Source organism: Ambystoma mexicanum, chromosome 9 (assembly GCF_040938575.1).
Source record: "Ambystoma mexicanum isolate Mex_15411 chromosome 9, UKY_AmexF1_1, whole genome shotgun sequence".
NCBI lineage: Eukaryota > Metazoa > Chordata > Amphibia > Caudata > Ambystomatidae > Ambystoma > Ambystoma mexicanum.
Window position 1 is genome coordinate 820,070,556 of NC_090931.1, and position 14,698 is coordinate 820,085,253.

General features: G+C 48.0%; 1 protein-coding gene across 7 annotated transcripts in view; it reads left to right on the plus strand.

The window, feature by feature from the left end:
* ARMC8 (armadillo repeat containing 8) overlaps positions 1 to 14,698 on the plus strand; it is a 1,620,024-nt gene that overhangs the window by 1,479,751 nt on the left and 125,575 nt on the right. The window lies entirely within an intron of this gene.

A 14,698-nucleotide genomic window follows, 5' to 3' on the forward strand; every position in this document is an offset into this window, starting at 1 on the left:
GGGTTTTTAGAGCATAGTGGCTAACTGTATGGACTTATATAGGGTTTTTTTCGATCACAGTAGTTTGTGGTTCTATGCTTCAATGTACTGGATTCTGGACCGCTAGATCCTCGGTGCACACCAACTTTGGTACCACCACTTTAGCTACAACCTCATGGCATTCCCAGGAGGCGAGACAGGCAGCGAGCAGCAATGGCGACTTCAACAAAATGGCAGCAGACGACCCTCGTGGTTGAGCGACGCATGTGCACAGATGACGCTGCCCGATGATACATATTACACATTGCATGTCCACACTTCCAAGCCTTTAAGAAACGAGGATTGGATCCTCGCCGGACAAGGCTGTGGTGTTGAGCCATGAAGGGGTCGGAACGTAGAGTGCAAGCATGCAGCGCAGCCGTCGACCAGCAGCTACTGCAAGGTAAGAAATGTGTGGGTGGGGGCGGAGCCATTACTACAGCCTACTAAGCTGCCCTACCTCGCGCGTACTTCCTTTTCAATGCGATTTCTTATCCTGCCCTGTTTCCACGCATCCATTAGGCTGCCCCTCTCCCGGGTAGCCATACTCTGTTTTCTGCATCTTTGTACTGTTTTCTTTGCATTTTTCTTGCGTTTCTCTGCATTTTCTCCCTCTTGGTGAACTCTTTGGCTCCCTCGCAGTCTCTATATTTCTCCTGCAACTACTACATTGTTTCCCTCCAGGTGATTGTATTGGCCTCTGTCTGTTTTCTGCTTACTCCTGCATGTTCTCTCCTTTAGGCAAGTGTTTCTGGGTGTGCTTCACATGGTATGCTTTGTCCACTCGGCCTTTCTCCTCTTCTAAATGTTCCCATTTTCTCTGTGTTTCACTACTGCTGCCCTTCAGGCCTTTCTTCCTCCCCAGGGTGTTCTGAGCTGGCTACCACTGCTGTCTCTCACTGCCTGCTGCTGCCTTGTTTGCTTGTTCTCTGCGCTCTGTTGTAGCCTGTTGTTTTTCCCTTTGTCTCCACCTCCCCTCCATACCCCCTTCCTGTGCATCCTGTGAGGCATAGCTATGTGCAGTGTTCCTTTCGCTTCTCTCTCTCTCGCCTGCACTCCTCCCTCTATCACACCCACTATGGTGCTTTCTATTCCCCCTTTCTTCTGCAACTGTTTTTCTTTCTCCTATCCTACTCTTCTCACTAAGACTTGTAGGAAGAAAGTTAAGCAGGACACCCTGGTCTCCAACCCAGGCCTTTCCATCGCTAATACCCATGTCAGTGCTTCCTCCAGAGAGAGACTCCCACAGACATCCTCTTTGTTGTTCCTTCACCTGACATATGGACCCTTCATATGGTCGCTCTTCTCCCTTTCTTCCTCTTCGCCCATTTAATGGTGGCACCCGAGGGGAGGTCCTCTTGGCCGCCACCTAGTACTCCAGAGTCGTCATTAATGTCTATCTAAATGGTGCCATCATGGTCCAGGGGCCTCCGCCCAACTTCCTACTATTTGATAGATGCCTCCCTTGCCTCATCAACTTCCTTCCTTCTACTGCTACTCCTGCTACCACTTCTCTGACTCCGCCAGGTCTTTCCTCTACAATTCCGGCTCCTCTGACATCTATATCCTCTCTTACTCCCTTGCCATCTGCCTTGCCTCTGGCTCGCTTGCCACCTCCGTCCCCCACCGCTCATTGATACTCTTACCAGCTGTCTCTCTCTCTGGCTCTCTCGCCATCCACTACCTCTTTGGCTCCTCTGCCTTCTCCTCCCTTTACCACTCGGGCTCCTCTGCCACTTCCGATGGGTACTCTCTTCCCTGCACCCCTCCACGAACGTATTTCAAAAGTGTCAACCTCCTCCACATTGCTACTCTCAACTCTCGCTCTGCTGTCAAGCACTCCTCTGACATCTGCCACCTCCCTGAACTCCTGGACCTAGATTTACTCGCTCTTACCGAGATATGGTTTTAAGGCCAGCTCGGTCATGAGTTTTGCACACATCTCCCTGAATGCTACAAGATCCTCTCCTAGCCTAGGCCCAATAGGCCCACAGGCAGAGTAGCCCTGATCTTTCCTGGGTGGATTCCTGCCTCCATCATCCCCACTCAAACCTACGCCTCCTTTGAATGCCTGGCCTGCAGGCTCACTATCTCTCCTGGCTTCTCTCTAACCTTTGTCATGTTCTACAGGCCCCCTGGCCAGGTTACCCTCTTACTCTCTGAATGGGCTGACCTCACTTCTTCTCTCCTTTCCTCTACCTCCAGCTTCTCCTCCTTGGGGGCCTCAACATCCATCTGGACTCTCCAGACTCCTCTGGGCTCTTCCACAACCTTTGCAACTCTGTCTCTTTCCATTCTACCCTCTGGTCTGACTCAATCTGCCGGGCACACCTTGGATGTTCTTATCTTTTCAGACATCCCCCTCTCAAATCCTCTCACTGCTCCTCTCTTCTGGACTGACCACTTTCTTCTTTCTTCTCAGTTAAAGCATCCTGTCCCCTTGGCAAAGGCCCACCGAGCACTGCTACCTTCCTTCGCGGTCATTTGACCTATGAAGTGAGTGTCAGTGGCTGCCTTTGCCTCCACCTTCTCTTCACCACGTACTCCTGCGTTAGACTCCAATTCTGACTGTCTATCTGCTATTTTGGCATGCTACGCCTCTAATGATCTCTGCCTAAATGCCAGTAAGACTGATATCCTTCTCATGGGGACACCTGCTCCTGCTTTTCCTGTCTCACTCTAACCTGCCGGCCTCCCTGGGCCCACTTACCTCACCCTTCTTATGAGGCAACAAACCTTGAGGTCATCTTCGACTCCACTCTCTCCTTTTCTCCACCCATCACGGACCTTGCCAGAAAAGCCCTTTTCCAGCTGCACCTCCTTGGAGGTATTTTTCCTTTTCTCACCAATCCTCAGGAGCTCACTGTCTCCAGAGCCCTGGTTCTCGCTAGGCTGCGCTACTGCAACAGCCTCTTTCTCAATCTGCCTAACTCTGCCCTTCTCCCACTACAACTCATCCAGAACATGACAGTGAAACTTATCCTTGGCCTCAAGCCCAGGGACCTGATCTCTCTGGTCCTGAAATCCTTCCACTGGCTCCCGGTGGCTGCAAGGATCAAGTTCAAGATCCTCTGCATTGTCCACAAGGCTTTCTGGGTCTGGGGCCCTCGCTATCTCCAACTCTTTCTTCCTAAGTAGCTTCCTACTAGAGCTCTCTGCTCGTCTACTTCTAATTCTCTGTGGGTGAAATGCTTCTCCAAGCAGAGATTGGGGGTAGATCTCGCTCCTCTGCAGGTGTCTCCCTCTGGAAAAGCCTCCCTGCCTCTCTCCACCTTGAGCCGGATCGCTTTAAGTTCCGGAAGCTCCTCAAGACCTTCCTTTTCTCCTCTTCTTTCTCTCTACCTCTCCCATGCTAAACTTCCCTTCCTCTGCACTGTTCTGCTGGCTATCTGCTTGGTGTTCCCCTGAGTCTTACAGGACACCCCCCCCCCCCTGTCGAGTCCCCCTGTACTTGTCTGCTGGCCTTCCTGCACTGCCGCCTGGCCTACCTTGCACTACCGAGGTGTGATTCACCTTGGGGTCACAGCCTTCCTTGCACTTAACTCAGGGCGATGCTGCTCTGGGTGCACTTCTCCCCGTACCCTCTCCCCCTGCACTTCTTGTCTGCGCACTTGCACAAGCTAAATGATTCTAGGCCTAGTAAGACCGTTAGTTTTGTCCTGCCTTGTTCCCCCTCCCTTTAAACACTTGTGTATAGGAGCATTATAAATAACATATCAATCAACCAAGAAACTGGCCCTGCATGCCCTCTCGTCATGGTGGAGAGTTGCAACTTCTGGGTAATGCTTCTTGTTCTATAAGCTGGGTACCTGTTGAGTCCCAAGGCTCAACTCGGGGCAGCGACTGTTGTAGTAAAGTACCCTAGGAGGATGTCTGGCTAGCCCACAGGATGGTTCTGGGACTGCTTTGCATGCTTCCAGCAGCTTAATCTTCGAGCAGAGCCTGGGACTGGTTGGCCCCACCGGTCAGTGGTCGAAGCACCATTGAAGGTCTTGAGATCTGCAGAGGGGCAAGGCTTTGCCGGACCAGTAAAGAAAGGACCCCTGTGATCTCCCAATGATGAGTTCGGCGTCTTCTGTGGGCCACTTTACTTCGTAGTTTTCTTGGCTCCAACGATGATAAACTTTAAAGCACTTTGGGTCCTATATAGGAATTAAAAAGCAATGAAACATAACAGAAACGGACTTATTACATTTGTTAAAATGGGCAGGTTCTTCGTCATTACAACTGGCAGGGGCTGTCCAATCCTGGACAGCCTCTGGCCACCTGATCTACCCAGCGACAGATGCAACTAGCATGGATGTGGACTCAGTTCACACAGACCCCCCTCTCCACACCCCAGACATCTCGACAGAAACACAGACTGCCACCTTGCCTGCAAAAACTGGAGATTTCCCCGGGAAAGGGATTACCATATATGGAAATTGTAGCCACTTCAGGGCAGGAAGAAGTTCAAAAGACAAGATGGCCAATGGACAAGTGAAAATCTTGTGCCATAGCCATTTTAGAGTATATGGTATTCTATTTCGAATTAAGCAGTACCATGCAAACGTGCACAAGACTATAAAAAAGGAAACACTGTAAAAGTATCCGCTGCCACTTGCCCCTCTTGTACACATCATGCAAGTAACCACACAGGTGCTTAAGTTAAGGGACACAATATGTCCATTCAGCACTTTTCAGAAGGTGATGTGTGCAGGAAAGATAAACAAATAGCTTTAGTATGGGGAACAGAGTTCCCCTGCAATGATAGCCATATGGACTGATCTGTGCCCCCAAAAGACTTCATATACCTCCAAAAGTCAGAAATGTTTTAAAACAGTAGCATTAAGTTGTCTTATTGATATCTATGGAGGGAAAGCCCCAAAAGTTAAATCTTTCATAACAATTGTTGATTCTGAAGGTGTGGTAAATCTGGTACCCGTAATTGAGACTGCTAATCAACAGGTTCTGCTAGGGATTGATTCATCTGTTTTACAGTCTATACTAACAAGCCAGGACAAATTTGGCAACACTACCTCTGGAGCCCTTAGGTGCAAGGTAGCTTCTCTGACCTTGATGATGACCAAGGCTGATTGGGAGACCTTTATTTGTAAGTATTATATAATCCTGCAACAAAAGACACATGCTACAAGTGTCATAACATTAACAGTGTTATTACAATATTAACTAAAGGTACTCTTAATGCCAGAGTGAGGAGCTCTGCTGGAATGACCAAAAGGGTAACGACGCACCTTCATTTAGTTATAAAGGGACATTATACCACATCAAATTGTGTTCAGGCTATGATTTGGTGTCCGGTAAAACAATTTTTTAATTATTGGCCGTAATTTCAGTATTAAGATGGGATCTGTGCCCGGCTGAGAATGATTTCATTGATAGAGCGGATATCTTACTGAAGATTTCTGCACCAGTCATGCTTGATAAGTACCTTGAAGAAAAAGGCCTGAGCCTGCTGGCTTATATTTTAGAGCATGGGTTAAAAGTTGCAAAAGGTAAGCTGTTGTAGGATATTCCTAGTAAATATTAATTTAATAACCTGAGCTCTTGCAGTACTGTTGACTTCTTTTATAGTAAGAATTGATGATTGATGGTGCTTTCTATCTTTGAAAGGATATAAAGTGATCACCAGCTACTATACCTGGTAATATACCTTATAATTAAGGTGCAGCCTCTGCCAAGAAGCACAGTACTGCTATAATAAACAAGAATTGGTTGTCATCTAGGGTGGCCTAATTTAAATCAGACTGTGATACATAGCAAGACAGTAAAGGATGCCCATGATTCAGTACAGGTTTATCTTAACCCTCTTGCTTGACACATCCAGATTGGATACTTTCAAGATGTTTAATGTAGTATGACAAATCTGACAGGAGGACCAATTAATTATCCATCCTATGTATCCAAGAGCCCGCAAGACCGAAATTGATATTACAAGATATGTAAATTGACCCATCTGAGCAACACAATCATTGCACAAGCAATCCCTAAAATCCAGAAAAGTTATCTAATGCATGGGTCTGCAACCTTATTATTATGGTATTATGACATTTATTGAGCATGGACCTAGCTTCGAGACGCTATGCAGCGCTTTCCAGATGTATACACCAATACAGATACATAGCAGAGTGCTTTACAGAGGTGTACAACACAACAGATGCATAACGGATCACTTGTCAGTGGTAACTGAAAAGATATGCAGCGGGGGTAGGATAAAGGGGCGCCATATGAGAGGTACAGCTGTACTGGATTCTTGGAGGAGAGCATCCTGTTTAGTTTATAAGTGCCTTGCAGGCACTGCTCCAAGGTACCTCCAGTCACGCATCAAGAGACTGCCATTTAGACATACCTTGAGTTCTAATGATAGGGATCTCCTATCTCAACCCTGATTTTAACTGTAGACATATGGAGAGCTGACCTTTGATGCCTGGGGACCAAGAGTTTGGAACAGTCTCCCCCTTCTCATCAGACGACTGCCATAGTCGGCTCAGTTTAGGAAAGCACTTAAAACCTTGTTGTTCGACGCTGGCGACATTTAGGTTTTTGCCCCACTTGTCCCACACTGATCTCTCATCTGACCCTGACTGTTCTGTAATTTTTTCTGTAATTATCTGTTTGTTATTGTCTGTTGAGCGCTCTGAGGCCTGCGGGCAAGTTGGCGCTTTGTACAAATATATTAGAATAGAATAGAATAGGGGTATCTGGAGATGGGTGGGCTTTTGGGTCTTCTGATGTTTTTGGATTGTGACTCAAGGAGTAGCATCCCCCACTTTTGCAGGCGGTGGGTGGCCTACCATGGGGGAATCCAGAGCTAGTCTTACCCCTGAGGTGGATGGTGGTAGCGGAGAGGGACTCAAGTGCTGCCCCCCACTTGTGCTTACATCTGTGTTTGCAGACACTGATCTCCAGACTTGCCGCTTAGTGCATGTACTCGTCAGTGTTTCTCTTTAATTGCAGAAAGCCCTAGAGCTATGTCGAGAGAAATCAATGAAAGCCAGCTGAGCAAACGAATATAAGAGCAAACCAGTCCGAGTAGCGAAGGAAAGCTAAGACGTGCCGCCACAGCCCGGCAGAGACCCGAGGGCAGCCGTGCACTTCGCAAGGGAGAGAGGGAGCCAGTGCAGCCACACACCAGAGCAGCACCGAAACCTGTGTCGTGAGTGTGGTAGAGTATGCCGACCAGCTTGCACCAATGAATTAAGGTCCCCTAGACCACCAGGGACAAAGAAGGGGAAAAGACATACCTTATCCCATCCTTACCAAAATGGTCCCTGTGTACAGACCACGATCTGGAACATTGAGATTTGAACACCGCCATGGTCATTACTAGGCAAGACTGCATGGAACCTCCCATTAGAACACTAACATTTGGTTATTGTAGGAAAAGCTAGGAAGTCCTTGAGGGAGTTTAGATAGCCTGCTTTTAGGGAGCAGTCATTAGCTGAAGACAGGAATTATACAGCAGGGATTACCGTTCGGTAGCACTAACCAGTGGTTTATGAATTAGGGCTTAGAATACCAAGGGAGATGAGAGAGATGGCCACAAGCCCCATAAAGAAAAATAAAAGCCCTTGAACTGTCTTAAAAAGAAATTCTGCGCCATCTGCATACAACTCCCATTAGCCCCAACTGGCAGAGTCAATGGTGAGTGATCATGTGTGTTATAGTCCATGTCATTACAGTTATGCGGGCACATATCAATTTAAACAATCCTCTGGGGGTTCCTTCATTCCTTCCCCATGCACAGCTCCACTTCAAGCTAACTGTCTGTTATAGCATGATTCTGCCTCCTGTCTACACAGGCGCAACTTGCATTAAGCCCCCCGATCCCTGTTTAGCTAAACCTCCCTCTAGTCATACGCTTAAGTGAGCCCTCTTCTGCTCTGTGTCAATGCATTCCAAGCTTCTATTCCCTCGCTCCGTTCATGCATTCCTCTCCGCAGCGCTCTGTACCATACTACCGACTCTGCTAACGACCATCGTTTTGAATCCGCCTGCCGGGCCTCTATCCTGGGACCATCAACCGACTTCCACGCCATAGCAATTCTGCGTTTCGCCAATATGCAAAGCAGGTCTTTCATTTTGGTAGGATGAGCAAAATGAAAGACCTGCTTTTGCAATGATTTTGGTAGGACCTGTTCCCTAGGCGTCCCTAGGGAACAGGTCCAGCAAGCAAAATTCTAGGGCCCATATTTTCATCCGGCTACCTCCCCGTGTCCGTCCCTGCGAGGCTCCCCACCACAATTTCTGGATCACTGGGCAAGCCCGAAACACATGCATCATGTCCGCCCGCTCCCGTGTGTACATCTTGGACAGGCCAAGTCACCTCGTCCCACCATACTGAACAAGCTGTGCAGAGTCAAGTATGCTCTGTGCGTGACGTACAATTGGGTGAGCTTGAACCTGGCATTCCGCGACACGAGTTTAGTGTACAGCAATGCTTTCTTCCATTCCGCTCCTGTGAAGACTCTTACCATGTCCTCTTCCCATTTTCTGCGCACCTGTAATTCTTCTGCACCCATGTTATTTAAAAACGGGTCATACAGTCTGGAGACCATGTGTCCCCCTTCTGACACGAAATACATGTATCCAATGTCACAATGGTTTCCACTTTCATTTCAGTCATTTCCTCCTGATTCTTCTAATCATGCCTAGATACAACAGAAACTGACCTTCATGTATGCCATATTTACTGGCCAGGATCTGGAAAGCTGTTATTCTGTCATCTCTCACTAGGTCCCTCCCATCCCCGTAGCCACTCTTTTGCCATCCCTGTACCTCCTATAATGCCTCACAGTTTCCTGCTGTCCTCTGATAACTCCCACCAATGGTACATGTACAGAACAGGGATCCGGTGTGCCCAGGAGTCTCCAAGCTCTGCACCATATATCTTTGCCAAGTTTCAATACTTGAGAGGGCCTTGTCAAATCAATCTCTATCACCCACAGTATTTCCTTCAGAAAGTATTGCCCTATCATCGGCTGCAGCAGCAAGGTCTTCTGCAAAGCCTCATACCCTAGCCAGTGTACCACAAATTGCAGCTGCCCCGCTAGGATCCCTTTCATCCCGCCCACAGCTTTAGTCCCGCTGCAGAGTGCGCAAGGTGATTCTACTCCTCCCTCCTTCCCACAAGAATTCTCAAGTCATCCCATTCAATCTTTGGAAGAAAGCCACTGGAATGTTTTGAGGTACGTTGATAAAATAATACAAGAGGCAAGGGATTAGAGCCATTTTCAAAAGAGCTGCTCTCCCTGGCACCCCAAGGGGCTGGCCACGCCATCTAGAGCTTACAACGCATTATTCCTGTGCGAGGCCGCTGGGTCATGCTATACATTAACACCTAGGTAGAAAAAGGTGTACATCAAAATGTGATAGTTGCCGCTCGTCAAGACCCGTGAGTCCCGCGAGCGGGACAAACAGGACTACTCTCTTTTCACCTGGATCCTAAGAGCTTGACGAACTGATCAATGACATGTAACGGGTGCAGCAAGTTATCGTCTGGCCCACTGACATACAGCAACATATTGTCTGTAATATAGGGAAACCAGGTGTACCACTCCGTCTATCGTTATTCCAGCCTCCACATACTCCTTCCGAAGAGAAACAGCCAATTGCTCCAATGCTAGGATATAGAGCATTTGTGACAGCAGACAGCCCTGCTTCATACCTCTCTGTACCTCCCATGCCTCAGAGATCTGTTTGCCTGTCTTCACATATGCCATGGGGGCCGTATAGATCAATTTTACCCATCGCAAAAAAACATTCCCCATCCCAAATTTTGGCAGGGCCACAAGCAGTCAGTCCCTATGGACTGAGTCAAAGGTCTTGACTGCGTCCATTGAGGCCACCGCGTAATCTTCCGTCCTTTGCCCATTGCTGTCTATGATGTGATGTAGCCTTCGCAGGTTCCATGTGGTGTTATGCCCTGGAACATACCCAATTTGATCAGTGTGGACTAAGTCCCCTATCACCCTCTTTAGCCTATTTGCCAGCACCGCAGTTAGGGTTTTACAATCCTGACTCACCATTGAGAAGGGCCAATACGACCCACATCATTGTGGAGGCTTACCAGGTTTAAGGATGGGTATTATAATAGCTTTCCTAAAACTATTTGGTAACACTCCCAACTCCTGTGCCTCTGTAAAGACAGCCAGCAGTCTAGGTGCTAGCATTTCTGCATATGTTTTATAGAACTCACATGAGAGTCTGTCTGGTCCCGGGTTCTTGGAGTTTGGAAGCTCTCTTATCACTTCACTTATTTCATCTAACGTCAATGGAGCATCTAATACGCCTACCTGGTTGTCTCCAAGTCTTGGTAGGTCGATTTTGCGCAGGGCATTGTCAACATCTCTATCCATCTTGACTGCCCCCTCAGTGTATAGGGATTTATTGAATCCAGAAAATATCTCATTAATCTTACCTTGGGTTCTAACTATATTTCAATTTGCATCAGCAGTGGTATTGATCCCCTTTCTTGGTACTTCCCACCTACACAGCCACACCAGCAGCCTCCCAGGTTTGCCTCCCTCTGCATGTAGTCTTGAGTGTATTTTGCAAAGTCAAATTGTCCCAGCCTTTCCCTTTCTCTCATGCATCTTTGCTTCTGTTCCACCTAATGCCCTAATTCTCCAGGTATTTCCCCGTCAGCGCTTTCCGCCCCGGCTCTCCTTTTCAACTTCTTCCAGGGCCTGTGGTATGTCCATCCTGAGGCCTCCCATTAGGCCTCCTGTTTTCCAAATGGCTGCTCCCCGCATGACCACCTTAAATGCGTCCCATAATGTGCTCATCTTTGTGACGCGATCACTGTTAATGTTGAAGTAATCCTGCATCTGATTTCTCAAGTAGTCATGAAAAAAACCTCATCCTGCAGAGCTTCCGACCTTAGGCAACAGGTGGGTATGCAGGGTCTTGGAGTAGTGCTCTGACATGTTACTATCAACGGAGCATGATCAGAAAGTGTCCTAGCCTTGTATTCTGCATGTGCAAATTCGCCCAGATTTTCCCTCCCAGTGAAAATGTAATCTATCCACGTATGTACCATGTGGTGTCCACAAAATGTGAATAACTTCTCGTCACCCATGTGCCTCCATCTAGATGTCCACCAATCTAAAGTCTGAAAAGCAGCAAACTAAGAGCTTTAGCCGACGGCGCAGGTTTCCTATGTTCATCATCCGATGTGCCCAAGCCAGAGTTAAGGGTGCAATTAAAATCCCTGCCTCAAACCCACACCACCTCTCTATACGCAGACAGCCTTGAATATAGCGACTTGAAGAACACTGTGGTGTCATGATTCAGGGCATATTTTACAAAGCAGACTTCCCTATTTTCCCATAGTCCATGCACCACTATCATTCTACGCACATTATCTTTTTTTAACTCCAGCAGAGAAAGGTGACCCGTACAGTTTGCCTCCCCATTTACTAGCCAGCGTGGCTTGCCTTTCCGCTGTGATGTGCGTTCCCTGTAGCATTGCCCCCTGAATGCCCTTCCTTATCACATAAGCATGTATTTTCAATCTCTTCACATAATTGTTGAGACCTCTTACATTCCAGTTGAGTGTGCCCAAGCCCCTAAGCTTTGTCAGAACAGGTTGCGTTTGGGCCTTCTAATTCCCAACCACCCTCTCAGCCCTTCTAGTGGCTCACTATGCTTTGATTGCCCCTCCATTAACTGAGGCCATATCACTGACCAATGACTGTCTTTGCATGATAGTCCATTCTTGCATTTCACCCCTACGTGGTGGCCTAAGACCCAGCCCCTCTTACTCCTGTACGTCGCCTGACCATTTCCCAATGTTCATGATTCCACCTGTCGGGTAACATAACAGTCCTACCCAACCAAACCCATTGCCTTCCCCCCCTCCTTCCCTTCCCAACCCCCCACTACTTCAAGAACAGCACAAAAACATTTGGCAGCTGTCGTGTGGGCACCTGGCCTTTGTTCCACTGTTCCACTGTCCCAGTTCCAACTTCCCCTGCTTGTCGTCCTATTGTGTTCCTAGCGCTTTCGTGTTAAGGCACATTGAGAAGGTAGTGGTGCCCAGAGTCCATTTCCGGGTCACGGTTAGTGTCATTTAGCTATGGGTCATTATTATTTATATGCGGTAGCTGCTGTATCCCTTGCCCATCCAGGATTGCGCCTCCTCCATACTGTCAAGGAAGTGTGACCTCCGATTTTGGAGAATCTTCAGTTTGGCAGTATAAATCAACATGTAACTTAGGTTTACTGGCCTCAGTCGTTCCTTAGTTAGTACAAACATCGCCCTTTGCCTCTGGACCAATGCAGTGTAGAGGGGGTATATTGGCAATTTTGAGGACCCCTTGGTGATGGTGCCCCTCTTCCCTAGAAAAAGCCAGGATCCTTTCCCTGACCTTATAGTTCAGTAAATTCCTGGGTTAATGTGCCTGGGCCCTCCTCCTGCAACAGCATATTTTCAACATATTCAGTGGGGTCCTTTGCTTCCTTGCCCTTAGGGGGTCCAAGTATTCTACCGTTGTTCCTGCTGGCTCTCCCCTCTGCATGTTCCGTACAGTGCTCCAGAACCTTCACCCTATCTATCATATGCGCCACTTGGGTCTGAACACTGGCTATGTTTGCTGTGTTATCCTGCACCTGCTGTTCCGCTGTCCCCAGACGATCCTCCAGCGCCCGTACATCTGACAGAGCAAACCCACGTTGACAATGACTGCATCAATCTTGCACTCCAGTATTTTCAAAGCCGCTATAGCCGCTAGCATGGGACCTTCTTCTTGCATGGCCACCTGCGATGCTACAGCCACCTTTGCCTGGTGGTCCTGCTGTCTCATATTGCCATCCGCTTTCTGTCTATAGGCCTCCATGACGATTTGTCTGATCTTCCCCTTCCGGTCCTTTACCGGCATCGATAGGCAGTGTCCGCGCCATGCCAAAATGTCTGTCGTGACAGCGCAATATTGTATTGCTTTTTCTTGGCCACGTATAGGGACCTCAGAATTACGTCCCCCTAGACAAAGCAAGTTATTGGACTCAGGCAACAAAACAAACCATTGGTTATAAAAAAACAAAATGGCTTGTTATAGGCCCTTTATTCGCTTGTTTATACCCACACACATAACATATAGTCATTTATACAGAAACATAGAAAAAGGGCATCACTGTTAGAATTGTTGCAGAAGACACCTTCATCTCGGCCACCACAACACTGCTTAGTCCCAGAGCAGGTAGGCAGAGAGATCACTTGTACTAACGGTATCTGGAGCGGAGCGTCCTCCCTCTCAGCGGGACTGCATCAACCGGGGGTCCAGTTCTGGTTTCCCAAGAGGAATATCTCTTCCCTTTATAGGGGGAATCCCCGCTCCTCAATGGTTACCAGACTGCCCTCGGCCGAAGAGCAGCCCATAAGCAGGAGGCGCCAACAGTGGAAAATTCCAGCTAGAAGTTGGAAAACGGAGCTTCTCTTCCTTATCTTCTTTCCCAGTATCCCTTATCACTGCACCTGCAGAATGCTACGACTCCCTTTCTGGCTCGTCCTTCGGAGGACACTACAACAACTATTCTCCACAGTTAGTTTAGCCAACATCAATATGTGACCTTGCCTCCGGTGCAGAAATACACGTCTACTTACTGAGCCCCACAAAACCGTAGGCTTTCATTGCGGTAATGGAAGTGAATGTCCAAAATGGCTATGCATCGACGCCATGTTCTTTAAGCTCTTTTTTTTCCACGCACGCACTACACTCCACCCCTTGGACCAAGGTTGTCCAACATACGGCCAGCGGGCCACAATGCGGCCCTCCAGGGCATTTCATGTGGCCTGCGAGGCTGTACAGAAAACATTGAACCGGGCCCAGTTTATTTCATTTTGTTCAATGTTTGTTGGGTCCGTGGACACGATTAATTTATTTCTGCAATGGTGGTCGAACCAACATTGCAGAAATGAATAAATTAATCGGGTCCACGGACCCGGCAAACATTGAACAAAAAAATAAATAAACTGGGCCATGGCAGAGGGCTGTTATTGCCTCCGACACGGCCGGGTTTATTTATTTATTTGTTGAATGTTTGTCGGGTCCGTGGACCCGATTAATTAATTTATTTCTGCAATGTTGGGTCCGACCAACATTGCAGAAATAAATTAATTAATTGAGTCCATGGACCCGACAAACATTGAACAAATGAATAAATCAGGCCGTGGCCTGTAACTGCCTCTGGTGCCCCTGGCACCGGCCGTGGCCTGTAACTGCCCCAGAGGCAGTTACAGGCCACGGCCCGGTTTCAGGGGCACCAAGTACGCGGGTGCTCCGGCCCCCCCTCTGGCCCTCCTAGGCCGGAGAGAAGAGACGCAGTATGGATGGCCCTTTGTTCCATCCATACTGTGTCTCTCTCTGGCGGCCCGGGTAAAAGCCGGGTAAAAAACGATGTTTAAAAATTGAGGGACGGATGCAAAGCAAGATGCTCTTGTTTTCCATTTGTCCCTCAATTTCTAAAACTCATTTTGGTTTGGGTATACTTCTACATCTGTGTGCACGGATGTAGAAGTACACCCAACCCAAAACGATTTTAGAAATGGAGGCACAGATGCAAAGGAGAGAAGCACCTGCTACATTTTTTGAAATATTTGCAAGGAACTTGGGGTTGGTCACCCTAAAAGGGGGCAACCAGACGTGGACTACTTGTTCTCTGTGCTCAGAGAGACAAAGCT